Source organism: Eupeodes corollae, chromosome 2 (assembly GCF_945859685.1).
Source record: "Eupeodes corollae chromosome 2, idEupCoro1.1, whole genome shotgun sequence".
Taxonomy (NCBI): Eukaryota; Metazoa; Arthropoda; class Insecta; order Diptera; family Syrphidae; genus Eupeodes; species Eupeodes corollae.
The window spans coordinates 6,018,407-6,042,137 of NC_079148.1; the positions used below are offsets into that span (position 1 = coordinate 6,018,407).

General features: G+C 35.5%; 1 long non-coding RNA gene across 1 annotated transcript; it reads left to right on the top strand.

Moving 5' to 3' along the window:
- Positions 1–7,223: 7,223 nt before the first annotated feature.
- LOC129946161 (uncharacterized) lies at positions 7,224–19,596 on the top strand. The gene is made up of 2 exons (XR_008781546.1): positions 7,224–8,124; positions 17,792–19,596. It is a non-coding gene; the product is annotated as an uncharacterized LOC129946161 (long non-coding RNA).
- Positions 19,597–23,731: the final 4,135 nt, after the last annotated feature.

The following is a 23,731-nucleotide window of genomic DNA, read 5'->3' on the forward strand; positions in this document are numbered from 1 at the left end:
GGCAGTCTCTTGTGTTTGTATCCTTCGAACGTAGAAACTTCTCACAGTAATTCCTTGTTTTGGCTTGGACCGGGATACCCGTAGCCGTACCTGGGCTACAACGAGGTAGTGGTCCTAGTCAATGTTGTTGTTTCGATCATGACTGATGTCTGTTGATCATTTGACTGATGGTTTGTCATTCAAATCTGATACTCACAAAGGGTTTTGATCCTGCCTCACAGTCTCAATAATATCATTCTTCAGTAAAGTATTAATCATTTTAGGATTTCTTATGAGGGCCATGTAAGTGTATTAAAATGCACTTACTTTCTTAAACGAGAAAAATGATAAAGGTGCTTTTACATAGACTCAAAACTGACTTCATTCAAAAATGTTTGACCTTGAATTTCTGTTTTGCGTCATTTCATGTCAATCATTTTCAAGGGTAATCTCGAATTCGAAGAATTCCAAACCGTCCCCTTAAACAAACCAACAGCAACAAATTTAGTATTATATTTACCCTTAATGTCCTTCCCACATCAGTTACCTTCTTCTTTTCCATAATAAAATTATAAAGAATACAATTTGTGTAAATCCTTCAAAAATCTTTCGCATCATTTGATCCTTTTAGAGGACACTTTCTTGTCTGCACACAAAAATGTTACACCAGAACCAAATACCATACAACAACACTGAATACCAGGGCAGTTCCAGAGAATAAAAGAAAAAGATAATATTGAAACCTCAACGGATTACAATTCGTCCTCTCCTGTCGATGTGCCTCCCCCACGAATAAACGTAGATTGTATTACCTTTGCTTCTTTTTTATGCCAATATAGCAGGTATTACCTGCCATGACAATCAGGTGGGCTTGTCTGTACCGCAACCGACCGGAATTGAACCCATTTCAATGACAAGAACTTGAATTACGTTCGCTTTAATGCGTAAAGACCTATTTTTTCTGTTCTTCAGAGACTCAACTCGTCCAAAGAATGCACTGCTTCAATTCCTAGGAACATCGTCGTCGCAGAGAACACCACCGTTGCGTTGCGTTGGTAGCCAACTTAATGACTCCGTAATTCGATTTGTGTTGCTTGAACGATAGAATTTCCACGCGACACTACCACCTGACTTTTTACCTTATTTCTTCCCCTTGTTTTCTTACCCCCAAGTGGTTAGAAGTGGTTGTTCATTTTTCTATACGTTAGACCTTTATTCCCCCATCGATGAGCTTGCACAGGTAAACGTAGAGGTTTAAATAGATACATAGGTACTTGCCTTTACATTATAACCATGCAGAGGTGACACTTGTAAGCGCTTAAGTGCGTACTTACATATTCATGTGTGAGGTTCGTGCGTAGGCACCTGATTACCCAGAAGTTATGCGATTACGTATAGCGCGTGTAAAGGGAAAACGACAAACGAACCAAAGGCTTGTGCGAATATTTCTGTAATCCACTTCTGCGGGGCTCTTATAGGCTTTTACTGCTTCTGCCGCTTCAGGAGGACGACTTGACGTATACAAAACACACACGAATTGAACAGAGTGGGGGGTCTTGCATCTAACATGGCATAGAAATAGATTCAGGACTGTGCCAATCGGATTCGTAATTGGCCACAATGACCCAGTTCTGTAAAGGGTTAGATTGTGTTTGGAACAATTTCATTTACCAACTTACATCACTTTTACATTGGTTTTGCAGGTTCCTCATAAAGAACCAACTGAGAGGGCACAATCCGATGCAGCATCATCTCGATTCTTCGAGCCTGAAACCATTTACTAGTGGTATTTTGCCCGCCATCATGTTTCCCGAATCGCGACGGGAAAGCGAAGCCTGCTAATCGCATCCTCTGCAAATATTTATTCCAATATATCGTGGTGATCTACAACTATGCGAGGCGAGTATACTCAACTCATACAACAAACTAGACGTAGGTATCCTTTGGAGCTGGCTACAATGCTGCATATAGTGCATAGTGGTCTAGTACCGTTATTATGGGTATTCCCTTCGTTGCCAATTTCGGTATAGGATATACGCGCGAATTGTGCAGGGTATAGTTGTTCTTTGGAGTGATTACACTGCCCCATGGCGAACGATGTAAATATTTGGAAACCCTCAGTGCGTTTCAAGGATTTTCCTGGAATGCCAACATGTTAGAGATATCATCAGCCAAGAGTGATGAGTCTCCTTTCTCTCGCTAGATCCGCACCAACATCCAACCAGACTACATTACATATTTGCATTGTTTTTCAAATTCCGTAGGCTAAGAGTGGTTTTGGTTCGTTTTTGTGTTTCGTTAATTGAAATTCTCTGCAATAGTACTTCAACGCCACGTTTGTTGGCTCCAGCGTTCAAAATCCTACGAAAGAGGTTAATTGGAAACTTTGATGTGAAAAATTTGATATGTGTTTCTGGGCAACCGATTTTTATGTCATGCTCGTATATGTGATTCTTAATGGTGTAAAATGTTAAATTTAGTTTCGGACAAGGAGAGAAGTAAACCATTTTCAGGATGGGATATGATAAGCAGATTAAAAATGAATGGCTAGAGATGAAGAGGAATTTTTGAAAAGAAGAATTCGATTCATAGAAAGTGGTTTCGAAATCAAAAACGAGCTAATAATGATTTATGGGTCAAAACTGTTTCTTAGAAAATTAAATATACTTTCCTACCAGTGCTTTTGAAGAATGCGATCTTTTGTGAATGCAATCATTGATGAATTTGTTTTTTGAAAAGATAAGAAGGGATTTCGAATGCAAATGAGAGTACTTAATATAATGCAGATGAATGCATCAAATGATAACATTTAATTTAATACTTTTAAATAATTGGGAACAAATAAATGGTAGTTGCAAAATTTGAGTGATGTTAGTCATTGCAATCTTTTGAGTGAATGCAACTAATCACCCTCAATGATTGCGTTCACAAAAAATTGTATTCATTCTGGAAATTCAAAAGATGATAAGGAATAGACTCAAGATTTTACTTTATGCATTTAGAGTAGAGAATGAGAATATTATGTCAAGAAGGTACAATAGTTCAAAAATTCTAATTTTTAATGGGTTATTTGTTTGCTATTTTCTTTTCTGCAACATTGGTTTTATCGTCTTACAAACAAAGAAGGCTTGCAAATAATTGAATTTTATTATCAAAATGCGAGCACTGTAAGGAAAGGTCATAGCGCGCTTCTTTTATTTTCTTAACAAATCTTTCGTTATCTATTAACGTTTATAACATTTAAGTATTTCTTACATAATTCAAACCAATTATACGTTTCTATTGATTTAGATTCTCGATTATATTACGACAGAAAAATTTTAAACCTAAATTGTGTACTTTTTCATTTTCTTATTATTATATAACACCTTATGGAGCCATGTTACTACAAAAACTCTTGAAGCATTTTTTGCCATTACCCGTGGGATGATGGTTAGTGCGTTTTACTGTATGACACAGTTCATGCTGCGTCTAAACTCGTTTCTTCGACCACAACATTCTCAATTAAAAATGGTCTTCAACAGGGACGTTTATATTCGCCGATTCTCTTCAGCATTTACCCCAGTGGTCTGGGGTAAATGCATTACTTTTCCAACGATGTCCTATACAACGGGGCACGAATCAACAGAATTGACGATTTCGTGATAAAACTGGTTCGAGGTCACATTGCAAGAGCTATTCGACCAACAATTTAATTTTCGGGGCGTTCTATCCGAACGACGAGTATTTAGAGAGCGCACGCTTGAGCGGCTTCATTCCTCCATAGCATTCCTCTTTTTAGATAGATGCGGACTGATACAGGTTAGATTGGCAGTTCCGCTAATCTACCACGTCAGACGAAGAACCGTGGATGGACGGGACCATTAACTTAGTTGTAAGTTATATTTAATTAGGCTAGTTTTATGAATTTTTGTCTAGCTTTAAGATAGGTTTAAGATTGAATTAATAGAAGTGAATTTACAAAAAAAGTGCGTTTTACTGTGATGTGAGATGTCTTGAGTTTAATCCTGGGCCGTGCCATTTATATTTTTTTTTCCAAGGGTACTGCCTTTTGCGAGGAATTAACAAATCTTCCAAAAACTCATGCCATGATAGTGCTTTCTCAAATAAGCTCTTCGGATTCGGCTTAAGACTGTTGGTCACCTCCATTCCTGACAACAGTATTCGCACTAGGTCCCTGTTCTCAACGGACTGCTGTGCCACCTTGTTTATTATTTTATTGTTGAAGCCGCAAATGATGCCATTCAGACGAATTCAAATTATTATGATAATGGGAAATTTCCCACCCTTTTTTATTTCATGGCGCAGGCTGTACCTAGAACACCGCCGATATATGGAGAGATGTTTCCAGGTTCTAAATCTCAAATCCCATTTAAGCTCAGCAGTTCCCCAAAGGAGACATCTTAGTTTTTTGTCTAAACTATCAATGACGTTATTAAAAAAGGGGCTGGGATGCGACCAACAGTGATAACTTCCCATCCCGTCTGTCGATTTGTCTTGCTTAAAACACTTTTCATGAAAAAGCGGACTGTTGGATTTTTATATAAAAACTACTGAATATCAACAACAATATTTTCTGTGAAATAAAATAAGTTGGAAGCCAATATTTTTACTTTTTGAAAAGCTATTTGAGTCTAGAGTAAATTTTTACCAAGTTTTGGTATCGTTTTTTCTAGAGTTTTATTTTTTGTAAGAAAACTGTCAGTTTTTTTCAAAATTTTACTGAATGTTGACAACAATATTTGTTGAAAGATAAAAGTAAATTAAAGATAATATCTAAAAGTTTTGAAAAGATATTTGAGTCGAAAATCAATTTTTACCAACTTTTATTAATTTTATTTAGATTTTTATTTTCTGTAAAAAACTGTCAGTTCGATTTTTCTCAACATTTTTCAGAATATTGAAAACAATATTTCTTATAAGATAAATAAGTCTGAAGCCTAAAATTTCAAGGTTGTGCAAAGATATTTGAATTGATATTCAATTTTTACCACCTTTGAGTAATGTTTTTTTTAGATTTTTATTTTTTATTAAAAAACTGTCAATTCGATTTTTCTCAAAATTTTATCATATGTCAAAAACATTATTCTTCTATGCACAAAATTATTTTGGAGATGAAATCATATTTTAGTCGTAAAGTCTAGAGGTGATAAATTTTGGAGGTGCGCACAGACATCTTTCCAAAAATCTTTTATTTCGACTCTAGGGACCTTGAAACGTCGAGCAATGTCAAAATTTTCAATTCGACAAATCGGACCCATTACAATAGCTTTCTATGGGAAGTGAATGACATTGATAAATCAACTTCTCTATTTACGCTGATGACATGAAAATATCAAAGGTTATTTCTTCTTCTCCATTTGATTCTGTCTAACTCCAAGATTTTCTTGACTCATTTAAGATTTGGTACGAAAAAAATGTCTTCGAATTTAATGTTGCTAAATGAAAATTCAAAATATTCACTCTTTACAGATCACACCTTCCATCCTGAACTTACTGCCGCACTTAGTTAAATGTTCGAGCCCATATCCATTATATTTTTAACAAACCCAACACATCCTTTTTTTTATCAAACGTTGTTTTAACGATTGCTCGAACTACTAAGTCACGAAATTACTATACATTTCGTTTGCAAGACCTTTCCTTGAAAACGCTAGTCAAGTCTAGTCCCTCCTTCAGAACTCTTAAAGAATTAAATCTGTACAATTCACATTGCTTCGATTTGAGATTTACGGTCTTTTTTGGGGTGGCAAGCTATTCTTTCCAACTTATCGTAAGATGGTTTAAGAGTTATTAATCTCCAAAAACAAGCTGATATTGTCTTTCTGCACCAGCTTTTAGCAGGGACCATAGACTCACCATTTCTTTCAGAAAATATTCCTTTTTATTCGATAGGCCCCTTTCTTTCGCCTTTCTCATTACCATACAAATTATGGCCTTTTTGAACATATCATATCAGTCCTTCCTGCCTTCAAAACTGGTTCTACGTTTTTCTTAAAGTGTTTTTGATCAATTAAAACTAATGTGTGGGCTTTCGGCCCATGCCTAACACAATATACAAATAATGTAGGTGGGACACCGGTCCGTTGAGAACTAAGACATAGTAAGTTACAAGTCTCAACCATTCCCGTGTGTGGGTAATGTTGTCAAGGATGGAAGGAAACTACAGTTTTAAGTCGAATCCGAACGGCTCATTTCAAAAAGCACTTTTCATGACAAGAATTACTCTAGGAAGATTTTCCAATTCTGATGGTTTGGCAGGTATTGAACCTCTTGCAAGAAAATCGTTCTGACAATATTTTTGTCGTGTATTATTATTGAAAGTTCTCGAATTCTAAAAAGTACCGGATATAATTTTGAAAGTTTGGATTTTGTTTTTTTCTGGATTCTAGTCCGCAACCCCCCAGGAAAACAAATCACTAATATACCCTTTTCAAAACTGTGACTTTGTAATATTTAATTGAGAAGAATAAGTAGAAACTTAAAAAAGAGTACTACTGTCCGTTCCAACTATAGCAAAATTTTTTGCAAAATAATTATTAGAAATTCTAGACCACAATTTCTATTACTCATATCTATTATTAATAGTCCCCACATGAAGTCTTCACTTCTTCTTCTTAACATTAATGTCCCCTTCACCAACCGCACACCGCCGTCGCTGCACCGTACTGACAACGGCAACAATTTTCCGCCTCCTTACACCTTCCAAGATAAATCAAAATTTTCCAAGTAGAAGAAATTAAATTCCCGGCATGTGTTCTGAGTTCTGCGAGTGTTATTAGCTTGTAACTTGGACGGCACATGTTATTATGTAAATGTCTGCACTAATCTGCATGCGGTATTCCGCAAGGCTGGCATATGAATTTAATATTATTACAATCCAAGCAGAAAATTGCTAGGACGTCCCGTCTTCATACGATACCAACAAACATACTTTACCTTACCTATGCTACAAAAAATTCTATTACTTGTGTCTTGTCTGATGATGGCGATATGGGGTACAATGTAGGAACAGACTTTTTTCGAAGAACTTAATAGTTTTTTTATGGGTTAATAGACAGCGGGAATAGCTGCTAATATATTATATGCAAGACAATTAAAAGGTTTTTAATTGTGAGAAACTAGAAATCTGCATAAATTGTTTATGCACTGATTTCCACCCTCCAACTCCAACAACTACAATTCCATACCAATCTTTATGCAGTCCCTTTTTCTTGAAAGGGGTCAGTGATGGAGCTCTTTACTTTTACTTTTGTCCCATTCATCGTTCTGGGGCTGTATAAATTGTCCGCTAACGAGCCGTGAAATTTATCGCGAAATATCTATAACTGACTGCTGGAACTTGTGCTGGTGGTTTTGAGTTCGAGAGCCCACAGGGAAAAGTAACACAAAACAGTGAGGCATCCCAAAGCTAGTTCAAGCCAAAAAAAAAAGAATGCCAGTTCCAGTGAAATGTTGCGCTCCATTAGTTTGCTTGAAGCTGTGCGCTTCATCACAATTTAGTGGCGTTCGCGTTTTGTATGGCACGCGGCAAAGCTATTTTTCTTTAAGTCGCAGCACACACAGTGTTGCCATATAATACAATATCGACTAAGACTTCGACATCACCGAGGTATGATTGTTTAGCTGTTCGAATGCGTTTTGTATTTCACCTCATTGTGCAGTGAAGCCAATAAATTAATGGGATGGGCTGGGTTGGCTTTAGCTTTAGCTGCCTGGCAGTCGATTCCAATTCAATTTTTGAGGTGAAGACACACATCGACTTCAAAAGGAAAGTACCTACCTTCTTGCCTACCTCCTTGATTTTGTTGTTTTTCTTTTCCCAGAGCAAAGAAGGTCTTCTATAAAGAGAGGTATTTCTTATACCTGCTAAGTAACACGGTTAAACTTTCAAAGCGAAAAAGTTATTTTTCGATTGTTGCGGTGGGACTTAACACTTGCAGGAACTACCGCATGTGTTATTGGAAGTTGCATCTGTAACACCGAGTCAACTATAGGAATAAGAAGGGAAAGGCTCCAGGAACATCAGAGGGCACTATAATGTACCTACCACTTCCACCTCTGATCGTCGCTACCAAATGTGTGGATTTGTGAAAGGGCAATCAGATGATAATCTTTAAATTAAATGAATGGGCAACTAGCGAGGTAAGTGAGTGATTAACGAGGTCATTGATGCAGTTGATTATATATTAATATACGACGAGTTGTTTGAAGTGCGAATTAATGATTCAAGTGAATTATATTTTTGTATTCTTAAAATGGAAGAAAATTGAATTCGGTTTCTGTGTTACGCAAATTTGCAACATAATTCAAGTTGAGACGTTCTTTTCTGCTTTTTTGTTTGATTTAAACAACTCGACTGCCAATATGCGGACTCAATGAGGCTTTAGGCTTTATTAATAGCTACAGAAATCATATGGTTTGTAAAGATGCAAATTGACAAGATGATTGTTCAGAAGTGCATTATAATTGAGAATTGTAAAGAAGATTTATTTAAGATATTTTTATAAAAGAAGAGAGAGCGATTGTTAAATTATGTATAAGGGAAAAACTTACATGATTTTAACATTTACCATTGTTGGAAAGTTTTAGCCAACAACTTATTGCAACTCATTATTTAAAATTTTGATTGTAGCTTTCGAGGCATTTGAACAGGAAATTATAATTAAATTAAATTTCAATAAAAGGATACAGCAAAAATAAAAAATAAAACAAATTTAAATGTAATGGAAAAATTAAAAGTTCTCTGTAAGAATTCTTTTATTGTAAGCTATTGGAGAAGTTCGTAAAGTTTATCCCAGCCTTTTGCTCCATTAAGGGTTTTGATTAAATCTTCAGCTAGTTGGACAAAATCCCAAAAAGTGTCCGATATCCTCTCTCTCATGGGAGTTGCAGAATTGGCATTCGATAGGCAGATCTGGTCGTTGAGATCTTGTCGTCGAAGTAGTTTGATTCTCCAAGATTAAACTCCAACTTACTATAGAAGTCTCTTTACTCGATGCTTTGGACTGGTTGATGAAATTTTGCTGACATTTCTCATCCAATTTCGCAACAAGGGAGTAAAGATTTCCTTTAAAACCCGTTTGATTGTCGATCGATTCACCCGTCAAATTAGCAAGATCGATCCAAGTTTATACAAAACTAAGCCGATTTATGATCAAAAACTTTAATACTCTATTGACCATGATGAGCCATGATGAATCCAATCGGAGTATTTTGATAACGTAATCGAAAAGAATCTAGAGCGTGTCGATAAACAACGGTTGCAAACCTGTTTCGATATGAAGCAAATAATTAGGTGTTGTTGATGGGAGAGCAAAGACTCGCTTTAAGAATAACCTGATAATTTTTCCACATCCTCATATTCTTTGTAGCCCGACACTTCTGAGGAGTAAAGCATAATAGATTTTACCACCGCTTGAAACATTTAATATTTTGCTGAGTGGTGGATGGATTTATTTGCAATGCAGTTTTCCCAGGAAACGTAGTGGGCAGCCTTCGCTCCTGAAGTTTTGACTTGATATGTTGTTTCATACAAAGGTTACTTGTTATTGTCACTTCGAGGTATTAAACTTCCTTAACAACTTGAACTTCCTGATCCTGGTATCTTCCGTGTAAGAATTGCTAATGTTAACTGACAAATTCCATGTATCGCATTATTTTCCAAGTTTGATGATCATTTCTTGGATTTGGTCGGCAGATTCCGATAAAAGTACGATATCATCAGCATACAATAAGCCCGGAACATATTCTCCCGTAAATTTTACCCCTCTTTCATTGTGCCCCACTAAATCTTCAATAAATATAGTGAACAATAGGCATTCTCCATCCCAAACGGCTATTGAATCTTTAGCATGAAGAGCTCTTAAAATACTAATAATTTTGGAAGATTTGCCGATATTAAAAAACTTTAGAAAAAGTGCCTCTCGATCAATGCTGTCAAATGCTGTCTTAAAATCTATAAAAAAAAACATATAATTTTTGTCCACGATTTAAGTATACATTTGCAATATATAGCAGCAGAAACAATTGATCTGTAGTTGAATATCTTGCAGCTCACTGAGCTTGGAGTTTACGTTTACCCACGAAGTAAGTCTACCGAATATCATACTCGCAAATATCTTCATAAAACGATATCCCTCGATAGTTCTCTGGAACAGAGGCATCTCATTTTTAAAACAGTTGAAAAATAACTGAAGACAGAAAACTAGGAGGAACGACTCAAAACATTATACAATCAAGGAAGTTGGGCAATTAAATCGCTGGAGGCATACTTGAAAAACTCAACTGGAATTCGGTCTGTTCCAGCTGCCTTGTGTAGTTTTGCTCTGTCTATCGCTGCAATCAATTCTTCTTCCGAAAAGTTTTAATGCAGACAATTATCATACCGTATTGAGCATCGAAGAAAAATTATTCTTTAAATTAGACGCCTTAAGACTGCACCCAATGGAAGGCTTAGCATAGCGACACTTACTAATTTCATTCCTTTCCAAAATTCAGCAGACGATCTTGCCATTGGCAGTATGGTGAAAACGCTTGTATTATAGTCTACCTTTATTTGTAAGCACAAGGTTTTGTATTTTCTGTTTGAATCTACGTACCATAGTTTAAAGTTCTGATTATTAGATGAGCGAAACAAGGTTGGGAACGAAAACGATTGATTTCGATCCGTTTCACACTCCTTATCAAAACAGATTTGCTTGTTTTTTTTTTTTTTTAAGTTTTATGAAGGTTACAGTTCATGGTTTCTAAAATCTAGGTTCCATGGTCATAAAGATATGCTTAAGCGCTTGGCTTGCTTTGGTTCCAATTAAGCTATAAATTTCTATCACTTCAAAGTATTTTTTGTAAACATAAATATCTGACAAAACAAATAAACCAACAAGAAATGATATTACCTCGAAAACAATTTTATGTAAAGAAGAATAAGGTTTATGACATTTTTTTATAATTTTCAGAATAATCAATTTCACAATCTCCTTAAAAAAAAACGAAACAAAAATACTACTAAACATAAACTAAACAATATTTTTAAGGTAAGAAATTTTGAAGTCATAATTTTTCTTCGCTCTCATAATTCTTGAGTCGAAAACCATTTCTTATCAGTTTTTTGTTTTGTTTTTGTATAGGTTTTGAGTGTTTTGTTAAAAGAAAAAGTATTAATTTTAATTTTGCTAAATTATTTACTTAAAGTCAGCAACAATATTTTGCATATGATAAGTCTTATATCAGTATCACTTTTCGTTCCTGACATTTTTAGTCGCAACCTAATTTTCATCAATCTCAAAAGCAATTTTTAGTAAAAACATCATTCAAAAAAAAATTTGAAGTCAATACCTTCATATATTCCCGAAATATTCAAATCGAACATTAATTTTGACCAATTTTTTGTACATTCTTATTTTTTTTTATAAAAAATGCAAATTAAATTTTAATAAATCTTTTAAAAAATTATAACAAACAATTTTTCTTACAATTTTAAATTTGTTTATATGTAATATTTTTTATTTTTAGCAAAGATATTGGAGTCAAAATTTAATATTTACCAACTTTAAGTAATGTCTTATTTAAGGTTTTTAATTTATGTTAAAACAACGTTACTTCGATTCTCAAAATTTTACCAGATGTCTTCGGTAGACTAAATATCTGGATATCTTAAATTTAAGTTTTTATTTGCGTACTTTGTGAAAATCTTTAAATGACAATACTACCTACAAAAACACATCATTTTTTAATGTTAGTTGCAGCATTTTAATGATTTTAAATTTCCACTTCGATTTTGTTGGTATCGAACTCCGTACACCTTGATACCCTAATATTTTTTAATGTTTTCTGTTAAATTATTTTGACTATTGGAATCCTCAAAAGTTTCACCCGCAAGTTGTAGAATCCCCATATAAGAGCATTTTTTTGTTCCCTTTCAATTACCATTCAAAAGTCCCTTTTGCTTTTAAAAATCCTTTATTATTATGTACTTCCTAAAAACATAATTTTTTTTAAATAATTGCTCACAGATTTTTTGTTAAGATTAGTTTTCCAGATTTTTGTACCCTTAAATATTGCTCTATGAAATATGTATTTATTTAAAGGATAAAAACGGATAATTAAGAAAAGAGATTCTAAAAGGTATTTTCAATATTCTATGTGATGGAAGAATTCCTACCATCCAGGGAAATTAAATTAGAAAACCCACTTAATCAATGCCAAATGAAACGATAACTTTCACCGTACTTTAAACTGTTCAAAACCCTTTCATCCTCTCGTTATTTTCGAGATTGCAAAATTAACTCTCTGAGAACATTTTTGTTACCTATATTACATGCCATATAGTACGTTCCTTCCGTAGATCTCTGCATCATGTAAACCTATGTATGCATATAGCAACACCGATATCGACATCGACGTACGACTGTCAGTGCCACTATACGTTGTTTTCTAAATCTCACAGGCTACGAAAACCCTTTCATCTTACTAACATAGTTACTACATAAAAACACAGAAAATAAAAAAATAGGATATAGAACACCATAAAATAAATATGTATCAATGTGTGTATGTACGAAGGATAAAATTCAATTTTCTCTGCAATTCCAAAACTCATTTTCTTCGTCCTTTTTGCCCGCATCTGGTGTTCCCATCAGTTGATTCTTCAGTTCTTCGGTTCAGTTCAGTTCATGTGCGATGCGATGTTGTGCGTGGGTGTTTCATGTTTGTCCCACGTTGAAAACTCACTCAACCATTATTCTGCTTTTGCAATGAAATTGGACATCGTCGTCCTCACCTACAACAACCTCCCAACCATCAGCCTCAAATGGACAGGACATGAGCTGGAACACTTGTTTCTTCAACTTTAGCACTACGGACAGCTTGTAACAATTTTTGTACAAGAAATCCACACCTTGTACCTAACTTAGTCCAGTGTTGTGTCTTCATCCATAGCCTTATTTTTATATAAGAAAGTCCATCTTATGTTCCATCGTTCTGCGTCTTCTTTGCATGGCTATAATAATTAAAATAATAAAATCCCTTTAATATCCCACTTTCGTATTCCAAAAACGAGAAAAAAAAACAGCTAATAAATTCTATCTCTTTAATATTTGTATTACCAATCCTTTGGTTTAAGCTGAAATGAGTAAACTGGAAATTATGGCGATACCTGTTGCGGTAGTGGTCGTATATTTAGCAATAATGGCTGCACAACCTCCTAATGTGATTTTAATCACCAGTCGACCGTAAATTATCGGTTAATAAAGCAGCGATATTAAAAACAATAAATGAAATAATCCGTCGGTTGTAGCGCCGCAGCAGTTTTAACGGACAAATTGATGTCGAGCGTTTTTATATTAATAACCCAATGTAGCAGCGTCACGTCCGTACGTTTGATGAAGAAACTCTTTCCAATTATTTTGTAAGACTTAGTTTTATCACTTAACGCGATTAAACATTTTAATTAAAAATAAATAAATTAGGCCTAGTGATTTACGACAGGAATAGAAGGGACCTTAAGTTTTAAGTTAAACTATAATACTTCATAATAATGCCTTTCGGTTCTAAAATCTATTTTCTACTTTAAAAAAAACCCTACAACTATACAACAAGTATGTAAGCGGGTCAAGGCCTTAAACCCCATCCTGACTACCCACTTAAGAGTGGTGCCGATTGAATCCACCAAAACTGAACCGAAGGAGTTCTGCTCTGTTTTGTTGTACTGCACTGTACTATCTAAAAAAGGGAATGTCTCTGGTGGAATGAAGCCAGATTCGGCTGTTACATGTAAACCGGAACAGGGTCGTTAGCACTACCGCTTGAACACCCGAAACTTCTCCATATGGGAAGGAGCAACGTTGAAACACACAAGACAACCATAAACGATCATCGGCGGTATGAGGGTCATGTAGCAAATTACCTTAACTCTGGGTTCAAGCCGACTGCTGTAAAACAGCCGTTACGTCAGAGCGAAGGCTCCTCTGGCCCTGGTCAGAGCAGCTTTTATTTGTCTGTGGAAATATAAATACTGATCTAGCCAGATACCGAGGTACATCACTACACTTTTGTTAGCTAATGGCTGCCCGTAAAGATCAACAATTACCCTCTTGCTCCAATTCTTGCACGTATCCCTCGTGGCCCTATCCAACGGAGTCCGGAACAGAATTGTCTCCGACTTCTAGACATTTATTTTCAGTTTTCAGCCGTCGCAATATCGCTGAATCTTGGCGAAATCACGATACAAGAGAAATCTAATAACATCAATCTTTCAGGCGTACACAATTAGATGGTCGGCGTACGCGATGGCCAAAGGCCTTTTCCAAATCAACCAAAACAGTACATGTGCATTGTTGTTTTGTTTTATTAAATTGGATATCAAAAACGAGTTTAGACGCAGCGTGAATTGTGTCATCATCCGCCTTGAAACCGAACTGTTTAACCGGAATTATTTTGTTGCCCGGGGCCCACTTAGTCAGAGCCCTGTTGATGATCTTCTCGAAAACTTAACGTTGCTTGGAAGCAGGCTTATCGACCGAAAATTTGACGTGTTGGAGTTGTCCGTACAGTACTCTTTTTTTTTAAATTAGCGAACGCTAAAAGGGTTTTGTATACCTTTAATATGCCAAAGACACAGTGTGAGCATTAGGAAAAGAGGGAAGGGTTAGATAGGATGTGTCGGTGTACATTGATTTTAAATTTTTGAACATTGCAATGACACGGAAAAATAGAGCGTGGAAAAGCGATCCACATTCGCGTAGTACGGCTAAAAAGAGAATCTCTGTACTTCATAGTACGGCTGAAGTTAAGCTCAAGGGTAAACTGATGGGCATTCCTAAACAAGCAGGTATTATGATTAAATTGTTGAAGGGGAGCAATGCAACTGGCTATTTCAGTGGAGCATAGTCTGTTAATAAAACGGTAAAAAAGGGTGACGCAAAAAACCTTGCGTCGATGTTCGAGTGACGTAAACTAATTGATCACACCTTTTAAAAGCTCTTTTTTGAATACTGACCAAGAGGCTTGAATAAGTTACTGGATCACTAGCCCAGAGATGAGAGTTATATTCAAGTTTCAGACGTATATAGGTTTTGTAGATTGTAGCCAGATCAGACGGAGAAAAAATGTCTTGCAACAACTGACAAATCTAGACATCTTGCGGCATTTTTTGCAACATCGCGATGTGATCCCTCCACAAAAGGTGGTTGCTGATGCACATTCCGAGGATGTCAAGATTTTCCGTTTCGTTGATGCAAGTACCATTTTCGAGGCATTAAATTCCACACGATTTCTTTTGTCCCATTGTACAATGCTGTGCAGGTCGGAATTAAATGAGCTAATCATATTTTGCCGTTGCAGTTCCACATCCGAAGAGGATTTTTGTGAGTCTGGAAACGAATATGAAAAGCTTGGAGTGCTATCGTCAGCGAAACAATGTATTGGATTAGAAGAAGCAGACAGGAGATCATTTATAAAAATGAAGAAAAGGGTTGGAGACAAAACGGAGCCCTGGGGCACACAAGCATTTATATTATGGGTTTCAGACTTCAATCTGTCCAAAACAACTTGTATTGAACAGTCCGAAAAAACATTTCTAATCCAGTGAAGACGCATTTTCGATAAAAGAGCAAGATGCCAGACTCTATCAAATGCTTTTGAAATATCAAGTGCAGTCATCTTTATTTCTATAAAACGATATAAAAATCTGTTCCACTGTTCGGTGAGATGAACCATGAGACCACCAGTGCACCTATTGCTATAAAAGCCGTATTGCCGGTCATTAAGAAGCTTCCGTTCCTCAAGATATTTCTTAAGCTGATATTTAATCAGCGTTTCCATGACCTTAAAAAGAAGGGACTTTAGTGCTATTGGTCGGTAATTTGTGGGTGAAGAAGATTCGCCTTTTTTTGTGAACGAGCCCGGAAGAATAGGATAGATGGAAAAGTGGTTTTGCTAGCGTGGAAGAACACCTCTTCAGAATAATAGCGGGGATACCATCAGGGCCAGCATATTTATGAATGTTGAGATCTTTAAGAACTCTCGCCACAGTTCGAGTACGAAAAAAGATTGGTCTCATAGAATCATTTAGGCGTTCAAGAACTGAAGGAGTCATGACACTATCTGGTAAGGTGGAGTTTTCGGTGAACTGCCTTGCAAATAAGTTGGCTTAATCAATAGAGCTAACAAAAGGAATTTCATTTAAAACAATTGTAGGGACCAAGGAAGAATTCCTCATGTTTTTACAAATGACCAATAATTCTTACATTGGGGGACATTGCAGTATTTTTGGTAATGTACAAATTTGGTCCTTCAAATAAAGGCGTTGCAGGCCTTCCTGGCTTGCTTAAACTTTTTCCGGTTTTCTTTAGTTAAATTGGCTTTAAATCACCGGAAGCTTATCTCTTTCTCCTTGATAACCTTGTTGCAGCTCGAATCGAACAATGATTTAACATTGATTTTAATACTTTTAACCCTATTCGGGATAAACGTTTCCATTCCCAGATGAATCATACTAGAAATCATATCTGCACTCGAGTCTACGTAGCTGCCGAGGAAGCATAGCGACCAGTTAAAGATCCTGAAGAAATTATTGAGACCGTCCGATTGATCAAAACCTCCTTTCTCATTATTGCATATTCGCTTAAAATTTGTATTTGCTTCAGCACATATTTTTTTGAAAAGATCAACGTTGTGCAACCGTAAAAGCTATAACTATTTTTGCTTCAAAATTGGTTGTTTTCTATGTGGTTTGTTTCCTGGGTAAGCTTCTTAATAACTTCTTTAAGAGAACGTATTTTCACAGGCATACAAGAATTTGCTAGTTTTTCAAAGTTCTATTCCTAAGTTAATTTGGTAATCTATCTTATTTATATCTTTCCAGGTTAGTTTAGGAATAAATTTAAGTTATTTCGTATTTAAGGTGCTAACCAACTCCGACGAAGAAAAAGTCATTTAAAGGCATGTGATCTGAAAATGTCTCAGCTCCTACTGTGAAGTTGCTAATAATGTTACCACAGTTACAAAGCAGTAGTCAATAATGGAACGTGCAGTACCTCTTATGAAGTATACACTCCCTCGTCAAAAGATAATCCAAGAGTGATTGTCGAAAAACCAATGCACCCACAAAAAGTGATTTCTTGGTGCCGTTTATGAGCTGGCGGCATCGTTGCCCTCTATTTTTCCCAAAATAAGTCCGGTGAGGCAGGTACTTTGAATGAAGTTCGCTATCGGGAAATAATAACGATCTTTTTATGGCCCGAATTGAAAAATATGAATGTGGACTATATGTGGTTTCAACAGGACGGTACAACCTGACACACAGCTAACGAAACATTTTATCTATTTGGCGACAAATTCAATAGCAATATTATCTCACGTAGTGGCGATGTAAATTGGCCGCCAAGACCATGTGATCTAACACCGTTAAACTTCTTTCTTTGTGGTTATTTGAAAGGAAAGGTGTTCTTCGATATGCCAGAAACAATTCAAGAGCTTAAGGATGAAATAATTCGGGACATCAACAGCATAGAACCTCAAATGTGCCTCAGCGTCATCGAACATTTCTCAACATTGGTACCATTAATTGGTATACCTTAGTTCAAATTAGTTATTCTCGTACTTTCAGTCGAAAACTTTCTTTTGGTTGTTTTGTTTCTGTCAAACAAGTTTTTTTCCCCTTATAATTCAGCAAATGGTCATTCTACTCATATAAATATAAACATTAAATGGATTTCAGATCAAGCCCACAATTTTCTAATAACAACTGTCATTTTAATTTAAACTTATATGTAAAATACCTCTACTTCTATTTATTTTTGTTTGTTTGCAGCTGGCGTTATGGCTTACAATTCTACAAGTCCAACAAACCAGATCGCAATTTTCCAATTAATAAATATCAAGTGCCCGCCATTATTGAACAAGTTGTTGTTAACACGAAAACGCTTGAAAATATTCTTCATATTTATGGCTTCTAAACACCCACCTGAGCTGAGCTGAGCTGAGAGGAGTTGAGCAATCAAGTGAACTACTTCAACTAAATGCTGTACAAAAACAAAAAAAAAAGCAAGAGCAAGAACCAAGCGGTATGGGGCTTAATTGAGCTGCAAGTTCGAAGCAATTTAAGTATAAGACAAAATTCTATTCGGCCCATAAAAATCATATCTTTACACACCTCTGCCCATAAAATCGATGCAATGCAATCCAAGGGAGGTTGTAGACATATACATACACGTAGGTATATACACAGACAATTGGCAAAAAGTAATTATGATTAAAATTGGAATTTATTGAATGACTGAACAAACGCGGATTAAAACATCCTTCGGGTCCGCCCCCTTTTTGAACAATTTCGATTTGTAATAAAATAATTTCCCGTCATCATCGGTCGAAACGATCTTTAAAAAGGCGGACAGAATGGACAAAACTGGCATTGCACATCGGAGATGGTGAGAAGGGGAAGGGAATGCATCGAGAGGTTTGAGTCCTGTGAAACTCCTCCAAGCCACATCGAGAAATGAAGTCACGACCAAATTCGAGACTTTTTTTTAGTTGGATTGAGAATGGAAATGCTGCATGAAACGCTCACCTCAATCCAGATCCAGCTAGCCGTCTCTATATTCTTTCTGATGGCTGACCTTTTTTTTATCTTGACGGGTAATTAAAGGCGGACTTGGAGCTCGCCTCGAAGTTCATTTGGCTCGTACTTGGGAGATCCGGTGCTGATTGCTGCGGATTCAGGTGTTTTTGAGGTTCTTTTTATTTTGTCCGTTTGTCCATGTTTCAAGATGCGTGTCAGTTCCGTATATGCAAGAAAATTAACACCCCAAAAGTTGGAAATTAAGGCGCGAAATGAGGATATTAGGAAGGCTATTTCTTATGATGGAGCGCCTCGCACATACAACAGCAGGCAGGCCAAAAGCGAAAGAAAGAACGTTCCATGATGTGGATTTTCTTAACGCGACGGTAATTTCTTCGATCTTGATAAGAAAGTCCAAGTCAAGTGAAACTCAAACCATTACAGCAAAACACAAAAAGAAAAGAATTAAACCAAATCCTTTAGTTTATGACCAACACCAAACTGAGAGGAAGGATAATAATTTCATTTGTGCGATTATTTGCATTCTTACTGCGGATAAACACGGATATGTTTTGTGTTGTGTTGTGGGGATGGATATGCAGAGGATAAGGAAGGAACAAGTTGGTTATTAGTTTTGTTGTTGTTTTACTTTTTGTTCAAAATGAAAAACGGGACGACTTGAATAAAAGGAGACCGCTCTTGAGCCGCCAAAAAACGTTCTTAAATTTAATTAGATTGTCGGCTTCGATTGTGGAATGTTTAAGATTGAATTGTGGAATGCAATTAATCGAGAAGATTGAGTTTACAAAAAAAAAACACATATATTCAAAAAATTCGGATTAAATTTGAGGGAGCACTGAGGTGAGTGCATGAGTGTAACTGTTATAGCGGCAAGTCTGGTTATTGATCTTTGATATTAAACAAAACAAAAAAATTAAAATTAAATTATTTTTTATTGCTTGAGGCTGTTCTAAGAATTGTTTGGGTCTCACATAAATTTTAATTTTTTTTCTTGTTTGTTTGATTACGACTTAAACAAAGTAAAGGTCATAAACTTTAATATTTATTTTTTTTTTATGTTCGATAAGCCAACTTCGATACGCTTTTGTGTAATTACTTAATATATGAAACACGAACTCAAGTTTAGTTAAGAAAATAGTAGAACTTTTAGAAATATTGACACTTTTTTTTGAGAGCGTTTACATCAAACTTTTACAACTAGTTTTTAGGGTCACATACGTTAAGAAATCTCCAATATTTCCCTTGCATAGTTTTATTCTTCCCGATAATCATTAAATTCAAGTTAAACTCGACTTAGTCCTTACACAAACTATTTCCTAGATTTTTAATAATTTTTCACTGACCATTAATTAAACATAATCACTATAATGTGTTAGGCACTTCACATTAGCACAAGAAATTGAGCATTCAAATCTGTAAACGAGGGCCTGAAAATTTAAAATATGAGCCACTCTTATTTGGAATTGAAATTTCATAGAAAATATTTGTGTTTGAACAGATATTTGTTGTTTAAGGAAAATTTACAGAATTTGAAAACGTTATAAATTTCCAAGCCTAAGCCACATTTATCATAAAAGTTAGACATTCTTAACGGTCACACGCACTTTAAACAAAAAAACAGAGGGTGGGATGCGACCCACACTGATAACTTCCCATCTTATGTACTCGTTTCAGTTTTTAAGAAATTTGCGTACTATTTTTTGTAGATTTTATTTCTTATGAAAAAACGGACTGTTGGATTTTTATATAAAAATTACTGAATATCGAAAACAATATTTTCTACGAAATAAAATAAGTTTGAAGCAAATATTTTTAATTTTTGCAAAGCTGTTTGAGTCCAAAGTAAATTTTCACCAAGTTTAAGTATTGTTTTTTTTTCGAGTTTTTCAATTCAATATTGAAAACCATATTTCTTATAAGATAAAATTAGTTTGAAGCCAATAACTAAAATTTTTGAAAAGATATTTGAGTCGAAAATCAGTTTTTACCAACTTTTATACATTTTTCTTAGGTTTTTTTTTTGTAAAAAAACTGTCCATTCGATTTTTCTCAAAATTTTACTGAATGTTGAAAACAATATTTTTTATAAGAAAAAATTAGTTCGAAGCCAATATTGCAAATTTTTGAAAAGATATTTGAGTCGAAAATCAATTTTTACCATCTTTTGTTAATTTTTTTGTATGGTTTTAGTTTTTTGTAAGAAATTGTCGATTCGGTTTTTTTTTCAAAATATTACTGAATGTTGACAACAATATTTTTTGAAAGATAAAAGTAAGTTAAAGCTAATATCTCAAAGTTATGAAATTTTTACCAATTTTGAGTAATGTTTTTTTTTGATTTTTATTTTTTATAAAAAAAAACTGTCAATTTTTCTCAAAATTTTATCAGATGTCAAATCAAAATTTCGGTGCACAAAATTGTTTTGGAGATGAAATCATATTTTAGTCTCTATTTTGGAGGTGACAAATTTTTTTTTTTCATATTTTTCGATTTATAAAAAAAAACCTTTAAATGGAATTTTTCCAAAAAAAATATACTTGTTTGGTATCACATTACAGTTTATTATATAAAAGTTAATTCAAGGCTCTAGCGTTTTAGGTTCGTAAGATATTTAGGGTTAACCAAAATTTTCACCTATTTTTCAAACTGCTATGGTAAAAAAACAACACACGCAATTGTCTTGAGAACCCTTCCTGCATCTCTCTGCCTTATTATCTGTATAACAAAATTTATTTGAAATCGATATTTCTTCTGGTTCTTGAACTATGGAGGACGAAAAAACGGCGCGAACGTACGGACGTACGAACGTACGTACACACCCACGCACAGACATCTTTCTAAAAATCTTTTATTTCGACTCTAAGGACCTTGAAACGTCGAGAAATGTCATAATTTTCAATTTGATAAATCTGAACCATTACAATAACATCCTATGGGAAGTTAAAAAAAAACAATTTTTTAAAAGGGCAACTCTGCACCTATTCGACAAAATTGTTAATTAGAAATTCCTAAACTACTTTAAAATGCTGTAAATAGCTAAAAAAATTTAAATACTTTAAAATGCAAAAGTGCATTTTGACTCGCAGTATTTTGCCCGTTTCGTTTGCGTGGGTTGTCAACAGTGAATCCGTCAATATTTGAGGCTTATTGGTATTTTTCAACTATGCAGTCATTTTACGTGGTCAGGAAGTCAACCTGACGGCACAAATTAATTGAAAGCGTTTGTCGCTGTAAGGGAGATAGAACCACTCAACCTAGGCGACGCAGACTGCGATGAAGTGACGATAGCTACATCTTAACTAAAGTCAAACAAAGCTTCAGGAGCTAACGGCATCGCGGCGGAATTATTCAAAGAAGCAGAAGAAGACTTGCTAGGGAATATGCAACAACTCATCAGCAAAATATGCCCGATAAGAATCTCAGCATAGTTTGCACAATACATAAGAAAGGAGACCCACTACAGAGGCATCAGTCTCCTAAACATTGCGTATAAGATCCTTTTTGCCGTGTTATGTGAACTTCTGAAGCCGTTCGTCAAAAGCCTGATAGGTTCTCATCATTGTGGCTTCATACCAGGAAAGCTCGCCATTGACCAAATGTTCACATTACGGCAGTACTTGGAGAAAACACAGGAACCTTAAATCGATACGAACCATCTCCTTATCGATTTTAAAGCCGCGTATGACAGAATCTATAAGGAAGAGCTTTACAGAGCAATGTCTAATTTTGGATTCCCTGTCAAACGTAACCGTTTGTGCATAATGACGATGGAGAATGCACGCTGCTCTATCAAGGTCGGAAAAGATCTCACCGAAGTATTTGATGTTAAAAAAGGACAAGGCGATGCACTGTCTTGAGACTTCTTCAACATCGTTCTGAAAAGAATTGATGAATGATAAACAAAACTCAACCGTCAACACTAGAGTCACAATCTTCCAAAGGTCCATCTAATTACTCCGATACGCATATGATATTGACATAACTGGAAGATCAAAGCGTGATGTCAGTGGAGCGGTTTTGAACATTGTGACTTGTTTGGTGGTAAATAAGGGCAAGACCAAGTATGCTGTCATCAGAAAAGGACATTGAACAACGAAGTTTTAAACAAAACTTCACCATCGACATCTATAACTTTGAGGTATTTGAAGAATTTTTTCTCTAGAGAACTCTCTCGAGGGTCTAAAATCACCGTCTATAAGAACCTTATTATCCTGATTCTCAATTATTATGGTGCTGGGGCCTGGGTGATGTCAAAGAAAGATAATACCGTCTTAGGATGCTTCGAGAGAAAAATTCTTCGTGTGATTTTTGGTGCCGTCTACATAGATGCAGAATGAAGAAGAAAATACAACGACACACTGTACGGTCTGTACAGCGACATTGACCTGGGTAACAGAAGTCCAACGACTTAGATGGCTGGATCATGTAGAGGGAATAGACATCAACGCATCAACCCGGAAGGTCTTCGAATCCAATCCCGAAAGAAGGCTCAGAAGAGGAAGATCGCGACTCAGGTGGCACACGCAGGTGGGTGAAGACCTCAATCAACTTACCGTGCGAAACTGGAGACAGCTAGCTAGGACCGAGCTGGCTGGAGACGCATGTTGGTAAAAGTCCAGGTCCACTGGACTTTAGCGCCACCTTAAATAAGTAAGTTCGACGGTTTCATAATGACTCGGAGACTTTGAACTTGTTTGAAACCTCCGTTTAAGTTCCTCAAGGATGTGTAATAAGTCCAATATTCTTTTTATCAAGAGAGTCCAACAAGCAAAAACAAGTATGTCGATGTTTAAAATGTAAGGGGACTAGACGGAAAGAAGCTAATTTTTGGATGGTGAAAGTATAGAAGTTGTTCAAGAATTCATGTCTTCAAACTGCAGAATTGTTATAACAAGCGAAGATTGTACTGAGCATTGCCAAAATATAGACGTATGGTCCTAATACAATTAATTCTTATATGTATTTCAATTGATTCAAACGTTCTTCTTCAAATGATTATTTCGTTTACCGAATTTACTGTTTAAGCTATATACAAACACAATTTTCCGAGTACGGGTGGAAGTTATTAGCTGATGAGATTATGATATTAGATTTCTCAACCTCGTGCCTTTATTATAACGGATTCGAAGCCGATGATATTTATCACTTCATGAATGCATGCACAATTTTGAA